Raw genomic sequence first — 20,397 nt, 5'->3', positions numbered from 1 at the left:
TCACCTTCATCACCATCACCACGCATCCCCTCATCTTCACCGTTCATCATCATCATCTTCATCAAGCATCATTAAAACACGGCCGTTGGATTTCATTAAAATCACGTGCAAAGCTCGTGATGTGGTTCAAATTGAACCCCGATCTACGCGCCCGCGAAGACACCGCGCAGAGGTCGCGCATAGCTTCTACCTCGACTCTGAATTTGGACTCCAATCGTGTGCGCTTTCTGACAGGGGTGCGCGGCCGCGGAGGTAAGTGTTGCTGCAATTGTTGCGGGTTGCTGCTGGTGATTCTGTGAATTGGTGGTTGACGTTGTGGTGATTGGAGGTGTTGGGGTTTGCTTGGGTGAATTGGTTGCGGTGGCTGGAAATTGGTGTGATTGAAGGTGGCTGAAATTGAGTGGGTTGCGAAGGCTGGTGGTTGAAATTGGTGGCGGTGGCTGATGGAGAAGAATTGGAGGTGGTTTGGTTGGAGGCTGGTGCTGCGAATTGTTGCGGTTTGGTGATGTTGGGTGGTTTCGGTGCGATTGGGAGTTTGGTTTGTGGGTGTGATTGTGGTGGTGCGATGTGGGGTTGCGTGGTGGGATTGATTGTGAGCTGAGGGAGCAGGGGAGGTGCGATGTTGGTGTTGTTGATGGTTGTTATCGCTGCTGTTGCTGTTGGTGTTGTGATGTGTGGTGGTTGCGGAGAGTGTATGGGTGAGTGGTTTGGTGTTTGAGCTGGTGGTGTTGAGGAGCTGGGAGTAGGGGAGCTGCTGGTTGTAATTGATGTTGCTGTTGGTGATGAGGAAAAGCAGGGAGCAGGGGAGATGTGTTTTGGGTTGTGTTGTGGTGTAGGGTAAGGGGAGGTGTGGTGTATGTTAAGCTGCTAGCAAGAGGGCAGCAGCTAGAGCATGTTGTTTGACTCAATTCTCGGACCTTGAACTCGATCGACCAAGGACCCGAAAACACCTACAACCAAAAACAACACGAGGGTAGGATCGATAACAAAATAAAAATAAAATAAAGATAAAATAAAATAATAAAGAAAAATAAAATAAAACACGAAAATAAACTAAAAACTATAGAAAATTACAAAAATACTCAAAATAAAGATAAAAGACGAGAATAATAAAATAATAGAAATAAAGGATATAAAAGGTGAAATTATTGGAAAATAAGCCGGAATACGACTCAATAAACACCCTGAAAGTGACATAAAAGTCACTTATCAAACTCCCCAAAGCTTACCTTTTGCTCGTCCTCGAGCAAATTAACATGAAACACTGGAGAAGGAGAATGATTTATTCAAGCAAAACTAAGACACTAAAGGAGACAAGAATGTACACTAACTCACTTTCGTAGGAATCACGGTCACTTTTAGCAACTAATGACAAGCCCTTTAAACCCCTAGATCGCCCTAGAGGACGAGTGTGCTCTCGTGAGGGTGTCCTAAGAGTTTAACCCACAACTCTAAACAAAACCAAGGCAAAACAAAAAGAAAAAGAAAAGCAAAAACAAAAAGCAAGCACAACCACGACCAACATGACATGACAAGGCTTAAGAAAACCAAACAAGCTTTTAGATAGAAAATGCTCCATTCGGACTCAAAACATAGAGACATGCACCAAAGAATGCTCACCTTTCTTAATTAAATGAGGGAATAAACATTCCAAGATGCTCATGGTTGAAAAAGACAAACCTAAGCTAAGCATAGAGAACTAATGATTTCACTCTCCGCCCTAGCCCCATCCAAGACGGTCCACGCTCTCTCCACTAGCTTCAAATCATCCCTTAGTTAGCTCCTCATGATTCCTCGAGGGAATCGGAAAAAGAATTTTTTATGTGGAATCATAAGGTCATCCCGACATCTCAACTATGCATACTCTCTCCATAGGGTTGAAATCTATCTCCCTCCACCGGTCATTGACCTCACCCCTCTAAAGTCAAAGGGTCTTTACTAGGGTTGTAACGTAAGGCTAAGGGTCAAGGCGGGGCAAAAATTTGAAAATTTTGGTGATATTTCCTAAGTGAAGCAAAAGGGTGATCAAACCTCAAAAACAAACTCAAGAAATCACCAAACATCAAACAAAAATACCAATAATTCCATCTCCCCCAAGCTTATTCGACACCGACACTCAATAAAAACAAAAACGAAGTAACGCTCCCCCCCAAGCTTGAACAAAGCATTGTCCTCAATGCTTAAAGTAGGGAAGAAAACGAAACCAAACTAATTTAAATTTTTTTTTTTTTTTTTTTTTTATATATATTTTATTTGTTGTCCTTGCCTTTTTTAACTTTAGACGGCTTTTTCTTAACATTTGCTTTATTTCACACAATATATACAATTTACTTTTCTTGCTTGGTACAAAAAGCATAATACTTTCTCATTTTATTACAACACAAAACAAACTCTTAAACCGAAATGCTTCACAAACTAAGGGTTAGGGAAACGAAAGGTCATAAGGCTTGTAATGTGGCTCATAATCAAGAAAGGGAATAGGCTAAAAGGGTTGGCAAGAGGAGCAAATGCGAAATAAAAACAAAATAAGTAACAAAACAAAAAGAAGATAAAGAAAAAAAAAAAAAAGAAAAATGGTGCCCTTTTCCTCCCCTAGAGTTGCTTGGTCACGATCTTGGGAGCTAGAGAACAACACAAGGATTAAGTTATGCATAGTTAAGGATCCTAAATGCCGCTCACAAGAATGATGAAGGCTAGAACAAATGACGCTCACACGGGATAAGAAATAAGCAAATACCAACCAAGGGAATCCTATTCACCATAGAGAGCAACACCATCTTACCACTTTCCCGTGAACTAGGGGTTCAAACGTCCTCAAAAGTTCTAAACCGGGCTACCTTAGCTTACAATGTGTCTAACTCAACCCAAAGCATTCTCAAACCGTGCAAACCCTCATCAACTAGGAAGATAAGCATTCAAAGACACATCATCATGAAAGGCACACAAATCCAAATGAATGAGCAATTCCAAATCAAAATAATTTCAACTCGTCATAGCCATGTTTGTCACATAAAAGGGAAAAACAACACAAAAACAAGAGGAAGAAATAAAAAGGTTCACAAATGAGGCATGTAATTCAAGTAAATCCCAATCGTCATACAAATGACCGTTGATAACAACATCAACGATCCCAGGTTCCTTAGAACCAATGCAAACACCCTCGAACCATTCAACTTCTTCCTAAACTAACCTTAAACTAAGCACTCAAAGAAAAATTAAAAGAGTGAAAACAAGAAAGGTCTCACCGAGAGGTTGGCTTAAAAGAATAATGGAGCATAAAATCGAGTTCACCAAATGTCACTCCGCTCCAAGCTTCCAAAATGCAACCTACAAGGCAAGACAAGACATAAAAGAAAACATTAAAAGAAAACAAAGAAAGAAAACAAAAAAGAAAAAGAAAGGAGGGGGAGAGAAAGGGGTAGAAATCCTCCGGGTTGCCTCCCGGGAAGCGCTTGTTTATGGTCTCTAGCTTGACCCTTCACCTCCTTCAAGGTGGAATAAAAAACATCACCCTCATCAACTTGAGGATTGAATCATAGATGCCCCCAAGCTTGAGAACTAGCACTCCTTGAGGTCTCAAATCACCACAAGGGAAAGGAGGGAATGAATCAAGAGCCAATGGTGGCTCATCTTTTATTTTTCTCTTCTTCTTGTCGTTTCTTCTAAAAGGGCGATGAAGCTTGGAATCCTCGATATTAGGAAGGGAAACCTCACCTTCCTCAAGAGAGCCTTCAAACCAAGTAGGAACTTCAAGAAAGTTATCATACCTCATTGTCACCTTACCATCACATGGAGGTAAGCTCTCATTATCCATCACACCATCGACCACATCAACTCTACATATGCTCACCGCCATAGGGCTCTTCAAAACAACATTCTCAACTAGCCTACAAGGGAAGGGAACCGGGCCTTCAAACTTGTTTGGTTCACTAAAATCTAATGGCTCCTCATTTTGTTCTTGAACCTTCTTCTCAACCACATCCTCCACAACCTTGTCTTCCTTACTTTCATCCTCCTTGCAAGTTTCGAGATGATAAGCATATGAAGGGTTAGTAGATGATTGTAAGGGGAGTTTTGCGGTTAAATGGAGAGAAGAAATGTTGGCTAGTTGGGAGTCAACAACTTCATTGTGAGATTTGATCTCTTGGAATTGTTGAGTGAGAATTTGACGTTGTTGAAGAATTTGGGTTTGTGTGTGGTCGAGTGGGGATTGTTCTTCATACGCTTGAGGATTTTGGTCATGATGTTGACCTTGAAAGTTCCCCATTTGGATGGAAGGGTAAGAAAAATTTTCGGTTAGAGGATTGAAAAGAGGTTCATCTTGGAGGTTGTTGAAGTTGTTGAGAATGAGCTTGGGTTACAAACTCTCCTTCCCTCAAAGTCAAAGCCTCACCTTGCTTGGGATTGAACTCTCTACAATACGATGCATCATGATCCGTCCCACCACAACAAGCACATGAGAAATCAATGATTTGTGACAGTTTTGAACCCAAACCAACACTTGAGTTCAACTTGGAAAGACCTTCATTCAAGAGTTCAACTATGTGCTTAAGTTGACCGACTTTCTCCAACTCATAAAGATCACCTTGCTTTCCTTGGGACCTTCTTTGACCTCCCCAAGAATAGCTAGTAGCCACCTCTTCAATTATAGCTTCAACTTGGCTTTGAGGGATCTTAATCAATTGGCCACCGGCACCCGCATCTAGATTGGTTCTTGAAATTGGCTCTACGCCATCATAAAAGAATCTCATGAGCAAATTATGGTTGAATCCATGGTTAGGACATGCTCTAATCATATCCTTAAACCTTTCCCATGCTTCCCCAAGAGTTTCATCCGGTTCTTGCTCAAAAGAAGCTATCTTCCTCCTCATTTTTGCGGTTTGCTCATCGGAAATGAACCTCTTGAGAAAGGCCTTCGCAACATCTTTCCATGTGGTGAGAGAGTTGGGCTTCAAAAGCTTGAGCCATTTCTTTGCTCTTCTGGTGAGAGATTGCCGAAAGAGATGCATACGAATGTAATCTTGGCTCACTTCATTTGTTTGCATCATTGCACACAACTCAAGGAATCGGTCCAAATGCTCAATGGGGTCTTCACTTGCACTTCCGGAAAATTGCTCAACTTGTACCATCCTAGCATATTGTGGATGGATTGTGAAATTAGACTCGGTGGTTGGGAGAAGTATACCACTCGTGAGCTCATAGACTTCCGGATTTCCAAACTCCCTAAAAAGAAGGTCATCCTCTTGTCTTGCCATATCTCTCTTTGAATACAACAAAGCTAAGCACACAATTAGCAATGACAAGTAGGATTAAAAAAAGGCAAAATAATAAAAAGAAAGCAAATAAAATGACTTTAACAATAGCAAAAATAAATGCTAAACAAGCCGCTTCCCCGGCAACGGCGCCAGAATTTGGTCGGGATTAATAGGTCGTTGGTTCTACTAACCCTAATCAAATTAACAATTTATAATGCCTAAACTTACACTAAACTAGTTAGTGGCAAGTAAAGGGTCGAACCACTAAGGAAGCTCACTCGTCCAACATCAATATCACTAATGCAAGAGTCAAGAGGGGAAATGTTTTTGTTGATATATTGGATAAAAAGCACTAAAACTACGAATAAGCAAAGATAAAGACGAATAAAATCAAGAGAGAACAACGCTAGGGATACGGGGGTGTCAAACATGATTAGAAAAAAGGGGAATAATCATAGTTATCATGAAGAACATGCCAAAGAACACAAGATCCTACCTAAACAATTCATTCTCATGCAATAGTCTAGGCAAATCAATGAAAGAGGTCTATGCTAATTAGGATCATTCTCATGCATCCCATTAGGCACAAGCTAACCAAGGAATAAAGGGGCACAATACATGGAACTCCATTTTTTAACAACTCATTCTCATGCAATCATTAAAATAGAGGTGATCTAAATCTAGTTCAAATCATTTTCATGCATTTAAACTAGAAGGCAATCAAATAAAGTGCTACAATAGTCTCAAGTCAATAAAAATCATATCTTTCATCAATTTAAGGCATGTAATCAATCCACTATCATCATTCATCCAACATTCAACACATATTTTCCACCCCCTTCCCCTAGCTAAAAGATTAGCCTAGAGAAAGGAGATTAAACATAATAGCAAAACCAAAAATATATTCAAGAAACACAAAACAAAACATGATTAAAAACAATGAAAACAATAATAACTAGATGAACTAAAAAGACTAACAAAAATAAGCAACAATAAAGCAAATAAATAAAGCTAAAGGAAAGGATTAGAGATTACTAGAGAGAGGATTAATGAAAGATGAAAACTTGAAGGAATTGCTTGATTGGAAATTAAACTTGACCAAAATTGATTACTTGGAAGAAAATTGAGCAATAATCTACTTTTTTCTCTCTAAAAACTATCTAATCTAACCCTAAGAGAGAGAATCTCTCCTAAACTAACTAAGAAAATAGCATAATGGCCTCCCCTCTAATTACCCCCAAAAATGGGTATTTATACAAAGCTCATAAAACTAAGAAAAATAAAAGAAATAAAAGAATGAGAAAATTAAGGAAAAACAAAAGAAAAAATAAAATAGAAAGGAAATAAGAAAAGGAAAAGGAAAATATAAAAAGAATTAAGAAAATAAAATAAAATAAAAGAAAAAGAAATTAAAATAAACCCACAAATCCCCCAAATTCCCTCCCACGATTTCCACTTCTCTTTCATTTGGCTGCTCTGATTTGCATCACCTTCATCACCATCACCACGCATCCCCTCATCTTCACCGTTCATCATCATCATCTTCATCAAGCATCATTAAAACACGGCCGTTGGATTTCATTAAAATCACGTGCAAAGCTCGTGATGTGGTTCAAATTGAACCCCGATCTACGCGCCCGCGAAGACACCGCGCAGAGGTCGCGCATAGCTTCTGCCTCGACTCTGAATTTGGACTCCAATCGTGTGCGCTTTCTGACAGGGGTGCGCGGCCGCGGAGGTAAGTGTTGCTGCAATTGTTGCGGGTTGCTGCTGGTGATTCTGTGAATTGGTGGTTGACGTTGTGGTGATTGGAGGTGTTGGGGTTTGCTTGGGTGAATTAGTTGCGGTGGCTGGAAATTGGTGTGATTGAAGGTGGCTGAAATTGAGTGGGTTGCGAAGGCTGGTGGTTGAAATTGGTGGCGGTGGCTGATGGAGAAGAATTGGAGGTGGTTTGGTTGGAGGCTGGTGCTGCGAATTGTTGCGGTTTGGTGATGTTGGGTGGTTTCGGTGCGATTGGGAGTTTGGTTTGTGGGTGTGATTGTGGTGGTGCGATGTGGGGTTGCGTGGTGGGATTGATTGTGAGCTGAGGGAGCAGGGGAGGTGCGATGTTGGTGTTGTTGATGGTTGTTATCGCTGCTGTTGCTGTTGGTGTTGTGATGTGTGGTGGTTGCGGAGAGTGTATGGGTGAGTGGTTTGGTGTTTGAGCTGGTGGTGTTGAGGAGCTGGGAGTAGGGGAGCTGCTGGTTGTAATTGATGTTGCTGTTGGTGATGAGGAAAAGCAGGGAGCAGGGGAGATGTGTTTTGGGTTGTGTTGTGGTGTAGGGTAAGGGGAGGTGTGGTGTATGTTAAGCTGCTAGCAAGAGGGCAGCAGCTAGAGCATGTTGTTTGACTCAATTCTCGGACCTTGAACTCGATCGACCAAGGACCCGAAAACACCTACAACCAAAAACAACACGAGGGTAGGATCGATAACAAAATAAAAATAAAATAAAGATAAAATAAAATAATAAAGAAAAATAAAATAAAACACGAAAATAAACTAAAAACTATAGAAAATTACAAAAATACTCAAAATAAAGATAAAAGACGAGAATAATAAAATAATAGAAATAAAGGATATAAAAGGTGAAATTATTGGAAAATAAGCCGGAATACGACTCAATAAACACCCTAAAAGTGACATAAAAGTCACTTATCACTAATCAAAAATAATTCCTAATTCCTCTAACTAAAGTAGATAGGGAAGTAGGGTCGATCTCCACAGGGAAACATGTCTTTTTAATCCTAATTAGTTATTATAATCTAAATTATTTAAGTAACCAATATTTATAATTAAGTAAGAAACTAAACTACTAAGGTTGAGAATAGGAAGATAACAATGTATGAAAGGATCTAGGGCATAGGTTCACCAATAAATAATACTCCAGGGTAAAACATAGTAATCAATCATTGACATTGCATAAATAACATGATTAACAGGCTCTCGCAATTTATTAATCAACATAGATCTAACAGGCTCTCGCAATTTACTAGATCTAAGTTCTTATTGAAAATAGCCTTTAATATCAAATTAACATCTGCTCGATTCATCAATTTAATATTGCTATACTTTTACAAGCCGCAATTGTAAAACATTAAAACAATCCAAATTGTAAAACATTAAAACAATCCAATAAGAAATTATCATGCAATACCAATAATCAATCATCAATGCATCAATTAACCAGATTGTAAAGGGCTCTCGCTACGTATTACAATCACACAATTAATTTACCGGTATTAAATCTCATCTCTCGAATCTTGACTTAACCATTTATAAATTAACTTGCCTATTGAAACTAGACCTAAACATTAATTCTCATCTCTCGATTCTTGAATCAATATTGTCAAACTCATGCATAAAAGATAGGCCTAATCTAGTCACAGAGCATTAAATCAATCAATAGGAAATTAATCTAGCATTGAAAATCAACAACAATAATTTACCCCTTCATATTATTTATTAGATCCCCATAAACCCTAGAAATTAAACTACTCACAAATCATCATGACCAAACTAATCAAATAAATAAATAAAAGCATAATCAAGGGAGTAAATAAAATAACTAAAATTAAAGGGGAAGAAATTGTTACCAAAAAGTAATAAGGAATTAATGGAAGAATTAAGGACAAAAGTTTAGAGAGAATTTAAGAGAGAGAAAAATATTAAGTAGAGAGAGAAAGTCTAAGAAAGAAGGTGACTAATAATTCCGTACAAAACATATTTAAACCTCTCCTAAAACAAGAATTAAAACTAAACTAATCAGCTTCTAAGAAAACACGCGCCCGATCGGGCGAAGGGCCGCCCGATCGGGCCCGCCTTTTTTACAATGCCCTTTACTGATGTGCCGTGCCCGATCGAGCTTAGCTCACCCGATCGGGCGCGCCTCTTCCTTGAGGGTCCTTATGCGCGCAGCCGCCCGATCGGGCGTATGCTTGCCCGATCGGGCCCGGTCTTCTTCTTCGAGGCTTGAACTTCGATTGGGCTACATTTCTCGGCCCAATCCGGATTTCCTCTCGGGTCTCGAATACTTGGTCCAAATGCCTCGTGATCCCAATTACCGAGCCCTTAATCACCGGCTCTCACCGATCCTGGGCTCCAAAAGTGGTCGTGTCCTTCTAGCTTCCGTAGTCGATCCAATAAAGCCCGGGAAAATGCTCCAAGAGCGCAATTTCCTGTAAAATACAACTAAAACTACGAAAACACTAGAACACACAAATTAGTAATAAAAGTGGCCCGAAAGAGCCAAAAACACTACTAATAACGACCAAGGGACGGGGATAAAACACTATATAAACTAGACATATCAAACTCCCCCAAGCCAAACCTTTGCTTGTCCCTAAGCGAAGAGCTCATCAATGAACATATAAAACATACTTCACCCCAATAATCAAATCAAAAACCAACGATTCAAGGCAAATCTAGTGATTACGCTTCAACATCAATCAATCTTATTCATCTAATCACCCTTCCTCCACAACAATTGTCAAGTAGAGCAAACCACAAGAGCATATAGAATTCAAGACTAGTGCTCACACACTCAACTCTCATTTACGTGGCGAGTAAAGAATGTACTCGATCGCTCTCCAACCAACCCCTTTAATGTGAACAATGCCCTCCCAACTCACACTCTCGTGTGTATAAAAACATTGAACGCTCATCCTACTAGCGGACTCGAAATATGCCAAGTCATAACTTGCATTGATAAACAACACTTTCACATTTACATAACTTCTATGCACAAGGTCGGAAGATCTTTTAAGCTTGTAATGTAAGGCTAGGGTAAAGGTAGGATAAATTTGGGATTATGTAAGAGAAAGGCTATGCTAAAAGGGAGCCAAATCCTAATAAACCCATGATAAAAAATAATGATCATACAAATCTCCACCATAACCAACTCCAACAACAATCCACCAAATATACTCCAAACAATATAAACAATCCCAACACTTACAATTTCACTCATAAAAATATGATAATATGGAATAAGAGTGAATAACAAACTTTGAACTCATAACTTGAAATATTTACATTGAAACTCAACTTTTTTTTCCTTCTTTTCTTTTGATTAACCTTCACTTAGAACATTTGAACATCAAACACTTTTTTTTTTTTTTTCTTAGAAGTTCACTTTCTTTTTTTCTTCAAATTTCTCACTTTTTTTTTTGAACTTCTTTTTTTCATCACACTTTTATTTTTCTCAAATATATACAACTTTTAAACTCATCAAAACAAAACTATGATCAAGAACAAATTACTTCTCAAAACCCACCCAAATTGTGCAAATAATGTGCACACTACAAACTCCCTCACCTCACTCACTAATAGCTCCCCCAAGCCAAGCTTGGGACTAGTAACCAATGGGGCTCATGTAGGCTTGTAATGTTGCTAAATAAAAAATAAAAGGGCACAAGCAACAACATGGGTAACAAGAAGGGAACAAATGTATCTAATACTCTAAAGGCTACCTAAAAGAATGAACGCCTTCGTCCTCCTCATGTGCATAATAATAAGTCATGAAACACTACTCATAGTTGCAAATCAATACTCAAATTCATTGACATACTAAGAATTATGGAACTATCACACATTTCCTAACCAAATCAACTAGTCAAGCACTATATTCACAAGTAGTTGGACAAAATTGACGCATGTTTAGGTTTCAGGGCAATCAAACTTCAAATCATAATCAACTAATCCACAATATTCATCATCAAATACCAAGAATCAAAACAATTTTTCTCAAGTACGGGGCACAGGGAAGCATGATTCATAATTCATTGGAATAAAACTAACCTAAGAAAGCAATAAAATCTATTCTAAGAAAAATAAAAATAAAAAGAGAAGAGAGAGAGTGAAAGATGTACAGAAGAGAGAGAGTGAAAGATGTACCATATGAACACGAGAACCTCCCCCCAAGCTAAATCAGACAATGTCCTCATTGTCTTAAAGGGAAGCTAGTAGTCAAGGTGACTACTCTTCATCATAACCACATCAATGTCACCAAAGCCTCGAGGATTGCAATGCATCTCTTTGGAACAAAATTGGGCAAGAAAGAAACAAAGTGTGAGTGGGAAAAATTTCAAATTTGAGTCAGGTACACTATTATGATCATAACTTTTGATATATAAATGATAATACAGTAATTCTAATTGCATTGGAAACTAGACTTGAAGATCTTTCCAACGACAGGTCACACGCAAATATCGAATAAGAAACGCAAAAGTTATGGCTTGTCGAAGTTGACAAAGTTTGCTGACGCGTACGCGCGCCCGATCGGGCGAGCTCTGCCCGATCGGGCCCGTGCTACTGATTTGACGGGGCAGCTTGCTGCTGCTAATTGCCCCGGGATTCCTTTAGCCCTTCGATCTTTTCTCAACTTTTCTAGTATCTCTGCACAAAATCACACTCCCACAAATATAAGATATACTCTCCTCTACCTCTCTAAAAGAAAACAAAAAGAAAACACACAAACAAATAAATAAATAAAAAGCAACAAAATACGGGTTGCCTCCCGCAAAGCGCTAGTTTATCAAGGTCCCGCTCGACCATACTCCTTCTCTCATTCGGAAAAATTCAATGCCTTGAGTAACTTATCAAACGCTCCTGCAAACATTTCATTAAGCACTATATAGGGCTTAATAGCAAGCACATTTATCCCTACAAAGAAAAAGTTAGGAGCACATAAAGAGAACTCAAGGTAGAAAGAAAAATCAAAAGAGGGAGATGAAAATACACCACAACCTTCTACTTCCTCCGCTAAAAATTTAGAATTAATAGAACGAACATGGAGGTAGTCATTGTCTTTATCATCCAATAATGACTTTAAAATTTTACCCTCACAAATAACCTCATCATCAACAAAGGAATTATCGACCACCGCTTCTACAACTAATGATTTTTCAATCACCGATTCGTCAACCAATGAGTTTTCAACCACAAATTCTATAACCGATGGTTCTTCATCCTCAATAACATTCATATTATTATAGTGTCCATAGACTTTTTCATCAAGAGCCTTCCAATAACTTTCATTAGCAACTAATCGTTTCCGAATATGATCATATGTATATGGAAAGACTCTAAAATCATCCGGAGCACGCACAAAAAACTCAGTATAAGGGCATTCAGGATTTTCATGACAAAGACGTTGACAACTACAGTAGTTAGGTGCTGCATAAAAATTATATAATTCTTGTAGTGACATAAGCATGGATATTTTCAACTCATAAAAAAAATAAAATTAAAAATTAAAATAATAATAATAAAAAAAAAATTAATTAAAAATAATCTAGACTCTAATAATAATTAGAAATAAAAATAAAACCGTGTCCCCGGCAACGGCGCCAAATTTTGACAGGGTAAATTCGTATCCCCTAATCAAAAATAATTCCTAAGTCCTCTAACTAAAGTAGATAGGGAAGTAGGGTCGATCTCCACAGGGAAACATGTCTTTTTAATCCTAATTAGTTATTATAATCTAAATTATTTAAGTAACCAATATTTATAATTAAGTAAGAAACTAAACTACTAAGGTTGAGAATAGGAAGATAACAATATATGAAAGGATCTAGGGCATAGGTTCACCAATAAATAATACTCCAGGGTAAAATATAGTAATCAATCATTGACATTGCATAAATAACATGATTAACAGGCTCTCGCAATTTATTAATCAACATAGATCTAACAGGCTCTCGCAATTTACTAGATCTAAGTTCTTATTGAAAATAGCCTTTAATATCAAATTAACATCTGCTCGATTCATCAATTTAATATTGCTATACTTTTACAAGCCGCAATTGTAAAACATTAAAACAATCCAATAAGAAATTATCATGCAATACCAATAATCAATCATCAATGCATCAATTAACCAGATTGTAAAGGGCTCTCGCTACGTATTACAATCACACAATTAATTTACCGGTATTAAATCTCATCTCTCGAATCTTGACTTAACCATTTATAAATTAACTTGCCTATTGAAACTAGACCTAAACATTAATTCTCATCTCTCGATTCTTGAATCAATATTGTCAAACTCATGCATAAAAGATAGGCCTAATCTAGTCACAGAGCATTAAATCAATCAATAGGAAATTAATCTAGCATTGAAAATCAACAACAATAATTTACCCCTTCATATTATTTATTAGATCCCCATAAACCCTAGAAATTAAACTACTCACAAATCATCATGACCAAACTAATCAAATAAATAAATAAAAGCATAATCAAGGGAGTAAATAAAATAACTAAAATTAAAGGGGAAGAAATTGTTACCAAAAAGTAATAAGGAATTAATGGAAGAATTAAGGACAAAAGTTTAGAGAGAATTTAAGAGAGAGAAAAATACTAAGTAGAGAGAGAAAGTCTAAGAAAGAAGGTGACTAATAATTTCGTACAAAACATATTTAAACCTCTCCTAAAACAAGAATTAAAACTAAACTAATCAGCTTCTAAGAAAACACGCGCCGATCGGGCGAAGGGCCGCCCGATCGGGCCCGCCTTTTTTACAATGCCCTTTACTGATGTGCCGCGCCCGATCGAGCTTAGCTCACCCGATCGGGCGCGCCTCTTCCTTGAGGGTCCTTATGCGCGCAGCCGCCCGATCGGGCGTATGCTTGCCCGATCGGGCCCGGTCTTCTTCTTCGAGGTTTGAACTTCGATTGGGCTACATTTCTCGGCCCAATCCGGATTTACTCTCGGGTCTCGAATACTTTGTCCAAATGCCTCGTGATCCCAATTACCGAGCCCTTAATCACCGGCTCTCACCGATCCTGGGCTCCAAAAGTGGTCGTGTCCTTCTAGCTTCCGTAGTCGATCCAATAAAGCCCGGGAAAATGCTCCAAGAGCGCAATTTCCTGTAAAATACAACTAAAACTACGAAAACACTAGAACACACAAATTAGTAATAAAAGTGGCCCGAAAGAGCCAAAAACACTACTAATAACGACCAAGGGACGGGGATAAAACACTATATAAACAAGACATATCAAGGACGTCCTGCCTCAAATAGATGAAGGTGAGGCCCTACTTAATGCTTTCGGCGCGATGGACGTCCCTAGCCTCAAAGCCAAGATCCAACACAAAATCGACACTGAGGTTCAAACTCACGTGCTGGCCCGAGAAGAAATATCTCGGCAGAAGATCAAGATCTTGGAGGCTGACGCCCAGCAACACCGCTAAGCCTGCGAGAGAAGGGAGAATGAGCTGGTCGAGGCCGGGGTCCTGCTAGAGTCTCAGCGACAAAGCATCACCAGCCTGGAGGTCTAGCTGAAGAACCAGGAAGAGTGTCTTTCCCAGGCCCAAGCCAAGGCTGAGCAGACTGAGCAATGGCTTGCTGATGCCGAGGCTCAGTTGAAGGAACAGCGGGAGTCTTCCCAGAAAGCCTTGGAAGAGGTGCAGAAGAAGCTGGCTGATGCTGAGGCTCAGCTAGCCCTCAGGGTTTACACCCAGGAGGAGTACTCGACTGCTTACCTCAACGGCTATGGGGTAGCTCGGAGACTGGCTCTTCATGTTGCGCCTGATCTGGACTGGTACCAGTGCGAAATCTAGGCTGAGGACCCCGAGGACCCTCATATGTCGCAAGCCAGTCAGGTTGAGGTTGATTTGCTGGCTCGCCTCCAAGCTGAGGATGCAGAGATGAAAGAGGCTAAGCTGAGAGAAGCTGAGACGAAGGAAGCTGAAGTCCAGGCTTCCGTTCAACCCGCCTCTTCTGCAGCTGGGGCTGATGCCGCGCTGGACTCCTCCCTCATTGGGGTGCCTGACCCTCCAGCTGAAGCCTAGGGACTCGGGCAGTCGTCTTCAGAATCTTGCGGATCAACGTGCTCTTAAAATGAAAGATGCCGCTTTTGACTGTTTTTTGCCTCTATTTTTGCTTCAGCTTGCCTTAGTGTACAAACTATTTATCTTTTTGCCTTGTACGCATTTCGGCAACTGTTATTTTCCGCTTGTGGGCGGCTGCCGATATTATCTTTTAGTTTGCTTGAACATTTATGCTTTGTAGCTCGTAATCCGAGCATGATTTTGTATTTATGAGTTTGATATTTCCCTTATACTGCTTTGCTTTGCACTTGCATTTTTTTTTTTTTTTGCTAAGTACAAAGCTTCAGCTTAGAGGTGTCAGCTGAGGCAGTCTGAACTTGTTGTGCTTCTTGCCCTCCCAGAGATTTGAAGACTTGCTCTTCAGATTTCTGAGATTATTATCGTTTTCCTTGTCTATTTTCTGCCAGTTTATGCTTTTGCTCTTGATTTTCTGTCTATCTTAAAAACGAATATCTCAAACACAAGGCCAACTGAAGGCAGTATTTTAGATAATGGCTATATGGGATACATGGCTCAGTTAAGGCAATATCCCAGATTTGTCCATGGACTCATTGCCTTGTAGAACAAGTCTTACTGAGGTTTTCACCCCAGCTGAAAGACCATAGTCCTTTAAAAAGGCGAGTTTATCGGCAATCCGAAACCTGGTGCTCTGAGGGCGAAGGTTTCGGACAGGGCCGAAGGAAACCCTTAAAGAGTAGATAGCATAAAGAAAAAGCGGGAGAGTAAAGATTGCAAATGTTTGTAGAAAATAGTGGCTCTGAGGCCTTTCATTAATAATTCAAAATGTACTTACAAAGATTGTTCTGCCCCGAAGGGTTTACACATGATATTTTTTAAGTACATCAGCATTCCAGTTATTTTTCAGTTCAGTTCCATCCAACTGTCGAAGCCGGTATGTTCCTGGCTGAAGCTCATCATAGACTTCATAGGGTCCCTCCCAAGCAGCTGAGAGCTTCCCATGAATGAGGTCTCCAATTTTGAGAGGCCTTGCCTGGACTCTTCGGTTGTAAAATTTGTTGATTCTTTGCTTGTATGCAGCCATTCTGACTCGGGCCGAGTCTCTTACTTCGTCAAGGAAATCGAGGGATTCCTTCATAACTTCCTCATTCTTGGCCGAGAAGTGGTGCACTCGCAGGCTTTCTGTACCGATCTCCACTGGGAGAACGGCTTCGGCGCCATACACCAATTCAAAGGGTGAGTGGCCCGTTGCCTCTTTATCGGTTGTCCGAAGGGACCAGAGGGTTCCTGGGAGCTCCTCCAGCCACTTGGACTTTTGATCCTCTACCCTCTTTTTAAGAGCATTCAGGATCTGCTTATTTGCAGCTTCGGCTTGTCCGTTACTTTGCGGGTGGCATACCGCTGAATATGTCAATTTGATGTCGAACTGATCTGTATACCGCTTCAGCGGGAGATTATCGAATTGCCTTCCATGATCAAAGACAAATACTTTTGGGATGCCGAAACGAGTGATGATATTCTGCCAGATAAACTTCCTGACAGTTTGCTCTGTAATATTCGAGGCTGCTTCGGCCTCAATCCATTTACTGAAATAGTCAACACCGACTATCAGCCATTTTTTCTGGTATGCGGCATCCGAAAATGGGCCAAGGATATCCAACCCCCATTGAGCAAATGGAAGCGGACTCAGGACAGTCTGAAGCTCCTGGGCTGGATGATGGATGACTGGTGCGAAATTTTGGCATTTTTCGCATTTTCTGACCAGCTCCTTGGCATCTGAGATCATGGTGGGCCAATAGTACCCTGCCCTTAATGCTTTGTGGGCCAAAGTCCTTCCCCCAATGTGGTTCCCACAGATGCCGAGGTGGATTTCCCGAAGGATATAATCTGCATCCGTTGGTCCCACGCATTTCAGTAATGGGGCTGAGAAGGATTTTCTCAGCAGCTCCCCATTGAAGACGATAAACCTTGAACTGGTCCGTTTCAACTTGGAGGCCAAAATTTTGTCTTCGGGAATTTCTCCCCGAAGCTTGAAAGCTAGGATGGGATCCATCCAGCTTGGCTCTTGGTCAACGCAATACACTTCAGGTGCTTCGTCGACACTTCTTTCTCGGCGCACCTCCACATAAACAGATCGGTTCAGCTCACTGAGAGTTGAACTAGCAAGTTTGGAGAGTGCATCGGCTTGAGCATTCTGACCCCTTGGGATCAGCTGAACTTCAAAAGTTCTCAGCTTTGCAATAACTGATTTGATCTTGGCGAGGTATGATATCATTGAGGGCTCTTTGGCCTCGTAACTGCCACCAATCTGATGTGCAACTAGGTGAGAGTCTGTCTTTAGACAAACATGTTCGGCTTCCAACGAGATACACAATTCTAGCCCGGCGATGGTCGCCTCGTAGTCGGCTTTGTTATTCGAAGCTTTGAATGAAAATTTTAGTGCGTACTCGAAGGACTTGCCTTCATGAGAGGTTATGACCACCCCTGCCCCCGAACCATTCACGGTGGAGGATCCATCCGTGAACACAGTCCAAGTTTTCTTTTCATCGTCTAACGCCTCCTAGTACGAGCATTCGGCCAGGAAGTCCGCTAGAGCTTGAGCCTTTATGGCTTCTCTCGGCTGGTAGCTGATGCTGAACTCTGTGAGCTCGAAAGCCCATTTAGCCAGCCTACCAGATTTTTCAACTTTGCCGAGAACCTTTTCCATCGGCTGATCAGTCAGAACCACTATCTGATGACAATCAAAATAGGGCCTTAACTTCCGAGCAGCTACCACCACTGCATAAGCAACTTTTTCGAGTAAGGGGTAGCGGGTCTCGGCATCCGTCAGAGTGTGACTGACGAAGTAGATCGGTTGCTGAATTTTATTTTCTTCCCTCAGCAGCACTGCACTGAATGGTGGCTGGACTAATAGCCACGTACAGATACAGACACTCTCCCTCTACTAGGCTAGCCGATGTTGGAAGTTGAGCAAGGTGCTCCCGAAGCTGCTTGAAGGCTTCTCTTTGCTCGTCCTCCTAAACGAGCTCTTTTGTTTTCGGGAGTTTCAGGGCCTTGAAGAAAGGTAACCCCTTATCCGAGGCTCTAGAGATGAACCTCGAGAGGGCCGCCGTTCTTCCGGTGAGCCGCTGAATGTCCCTCTTTATTTTCGGCTCGGGAAGATCGAGCGCTGCCTGCACCTTGGCGGGATTGGCATCAATCCCTCTTTTGTTGACCATGAAGCCAAGGAATTTCCCTGACTTCACGCCGAAGACATACTTCTTCGGATTCAGCTTCATTTGGTGTTTTCTTAGGGTGGCGAAAGTTTCTGCCAGGTCCTTAACATGGTCTTCATCTTTTTTGCTTTTGACGATTGAATCGTCAACGTAGACTTCCATGTTTCGGCCCTTTTGCTCGGCAAAAACTTGGTCCACCAATCTTTGGTATGTTGCCCCCGCATTTTTCAATCCGAAGGGCATCATTTTGTAGTTGTACACCCTGGCGTTCGTGACAAATGTCGTCTTTGCTCGGTCGTCGGGGTGCATGAAGATCTGATGATACCCAGAAAATGCGTCCATGAAACTAAGCAAGGCGTGGCCACTTGTCGAGTCGACTAGCTGATCGATCCTCGGCAAGGGATAAAAATCCTTCGGACATGCCTTATTTAGGTCCGTGAAGTCAACGCACATTCTCCAGGTGCCATTCGCCTTCTGAACCATCACAACATTAGCCAGCCATTCTGGATACTGACAGGGTTCGATGAAGCCTGCATCCAGCAAATTTTTTACCTCGGCTGCGATGTCTCGGTTCTTATTTGCGGAGTAATTCCGCTTCTTTTGCTTAACTAGTCGACACGTTGGGTCGACATTAAGCTTATGGGAGATGAGGTCTGGACTTATCCCGGGCATGTCAGATGCCGAGAAAGCAAACACATCTGGGTTGTCCCAAAGGAGTTGGATGAGTTCAACGCGGACTTTTGGATCAAGATCCAATCCGATTGTAACGCATTTTTCGGTGTCTCCTTCGGTCAACTCGACCGTTTCGGCCTGATGGTCCAGCTCCATTGCCGCAGGGCTAGACTCCTCATTTTCTGGCCTGCTGTCTATGTCAGCAGGAGTTCCAGATTTTTTCTTTTTCGGTTGGCTCTCTGAGTCTTTCGGCTCAGTTGATGAGCTAGCCTTTTTTTTTCCTGGCCCTTTTTCTTTGGCCAGGTCTCCTTGAGCCAAAGCACTTAGGCCTTTCGGCTTCTTCGCGTTCGGCTGCCTATCTTTCTCCTCCTCATCCTCGTCGTCCTCTTTTGTACGACTGGTGGATGGCTTGAGGTAGTTGCACCTTCGGGCCTCCTTTTGGCTGCCCTCGATCCTTTCGGGATAGCCGGCATCCGATACATAGATCATCAGCTGATGGTATGTCGAGACTACCCCTTGGATCTCGTGAATAATGGGTCTCCCCATGATCACGTTGTACACGGAAGGAGCATCAATGACCAAGAATTCGTCATGACGTTCCTGGCTGCCTCATCACAGCCGATGGTGACAGGAAGTGTTACCTTCCCGTCAGGATAAGTTGAAGCCCCGTTAAATCAGGACACTGGGTAGGGTACCGGCGTGAGGTGCTTAGGCTTCAGCTTAATTTGATTATAGGCCTTTCGGAACAAAATGTTTGCTCCGCTCCCGCCATCAACAAGAACCTTGCTGACGTCGTGGTTGGCCATCGTGGCGATAATCACCAACGGATCCTCGTGAGGGTACGTCACCCCCCGGCAGTCGGCGGCTGTGAACGTTATATTCAGCACCGGTGACTGAGGAGGCTGAATGCTGGCATTGTTCACCTGATGGGTCAGAGCCCTAAGGTGACGCTTGTGTTCCCTCCGAGAACATATTCCTCCCGAGATAACGTTAATTGGAGGAAATTTTCCCTCCGCATTTTTGCTGTTCTTTCGGGGGAAGTCAAGTTCTTGCCGAGAGTCCTTTTCGGATTTCTCAGCCTCTTTTTTCTCGCGGTGATCCGCGATGTATTTTTTCAAGTATCCCCTCCGAACCATATCTTCGATTTGGTCCTTCAGCTGGATGCACTCTTCAGTGTTGTGTCCCGGTGATTCATGAAACTCACACCACTAATTCTTATTTTTTCGCTGATACTACTCGGGGAGTGGTCTCGGCTTCCTATAACTCTGCTCTTCCTTCGTCACGCTATAGATCTTAGCGCGCGGAAGGGCCAGCTGTGTATAAGATTCATATCTGCCTGTGAAAGGGGCAGATTTTTCCTTCTTCGGCTCGTTGGCCGAAGATTGCTCCGAGGCTTTCGCCTTTCCTTTCGTCTTCTGGCCTTGGC

The 20,397-nt window shown here is 41.5% G+C and overlaps 1 non-coding gene across 1 annotated transcript; it reads left to right on the top strand.

Moving 5' to 3' along the window:
• The first annotated feature begins 4,767 nt into the window (after positions 1 to 4,767).
• Positions 4,768 to 4,874, top strand: LOC145556876 (small nucleolar RNA R71). The gene has a single exon (XR_014091968.1). It is a non-coding gene; the product is annotated as a small nucleolar RNA R71 (small nucleolar RNA).
• Positions 4,875 to 20,397: the final 15,523 nt, after the last annotated feature.

Source organism: Chenopodium album, chromosome 8 (genome assembly GCF_948465745.1).
Source record: "Chenopodium album chromosome 8, dcCheAlbu1.1, whole genome shotgun sequence".
NCBI classification, from domain to species: Eukaryota; Viridiplantae; Streptophyta; class Magnoliopsida; order Caryophyllales; family Amaranthaceae; genus Chenopodium; species Chenopodium album.
The sequence above is the reverse complement of the archived record's forward strand: the minus strand, read 5'-3'. Positions and strand labels throughout refer to the sequence as shown.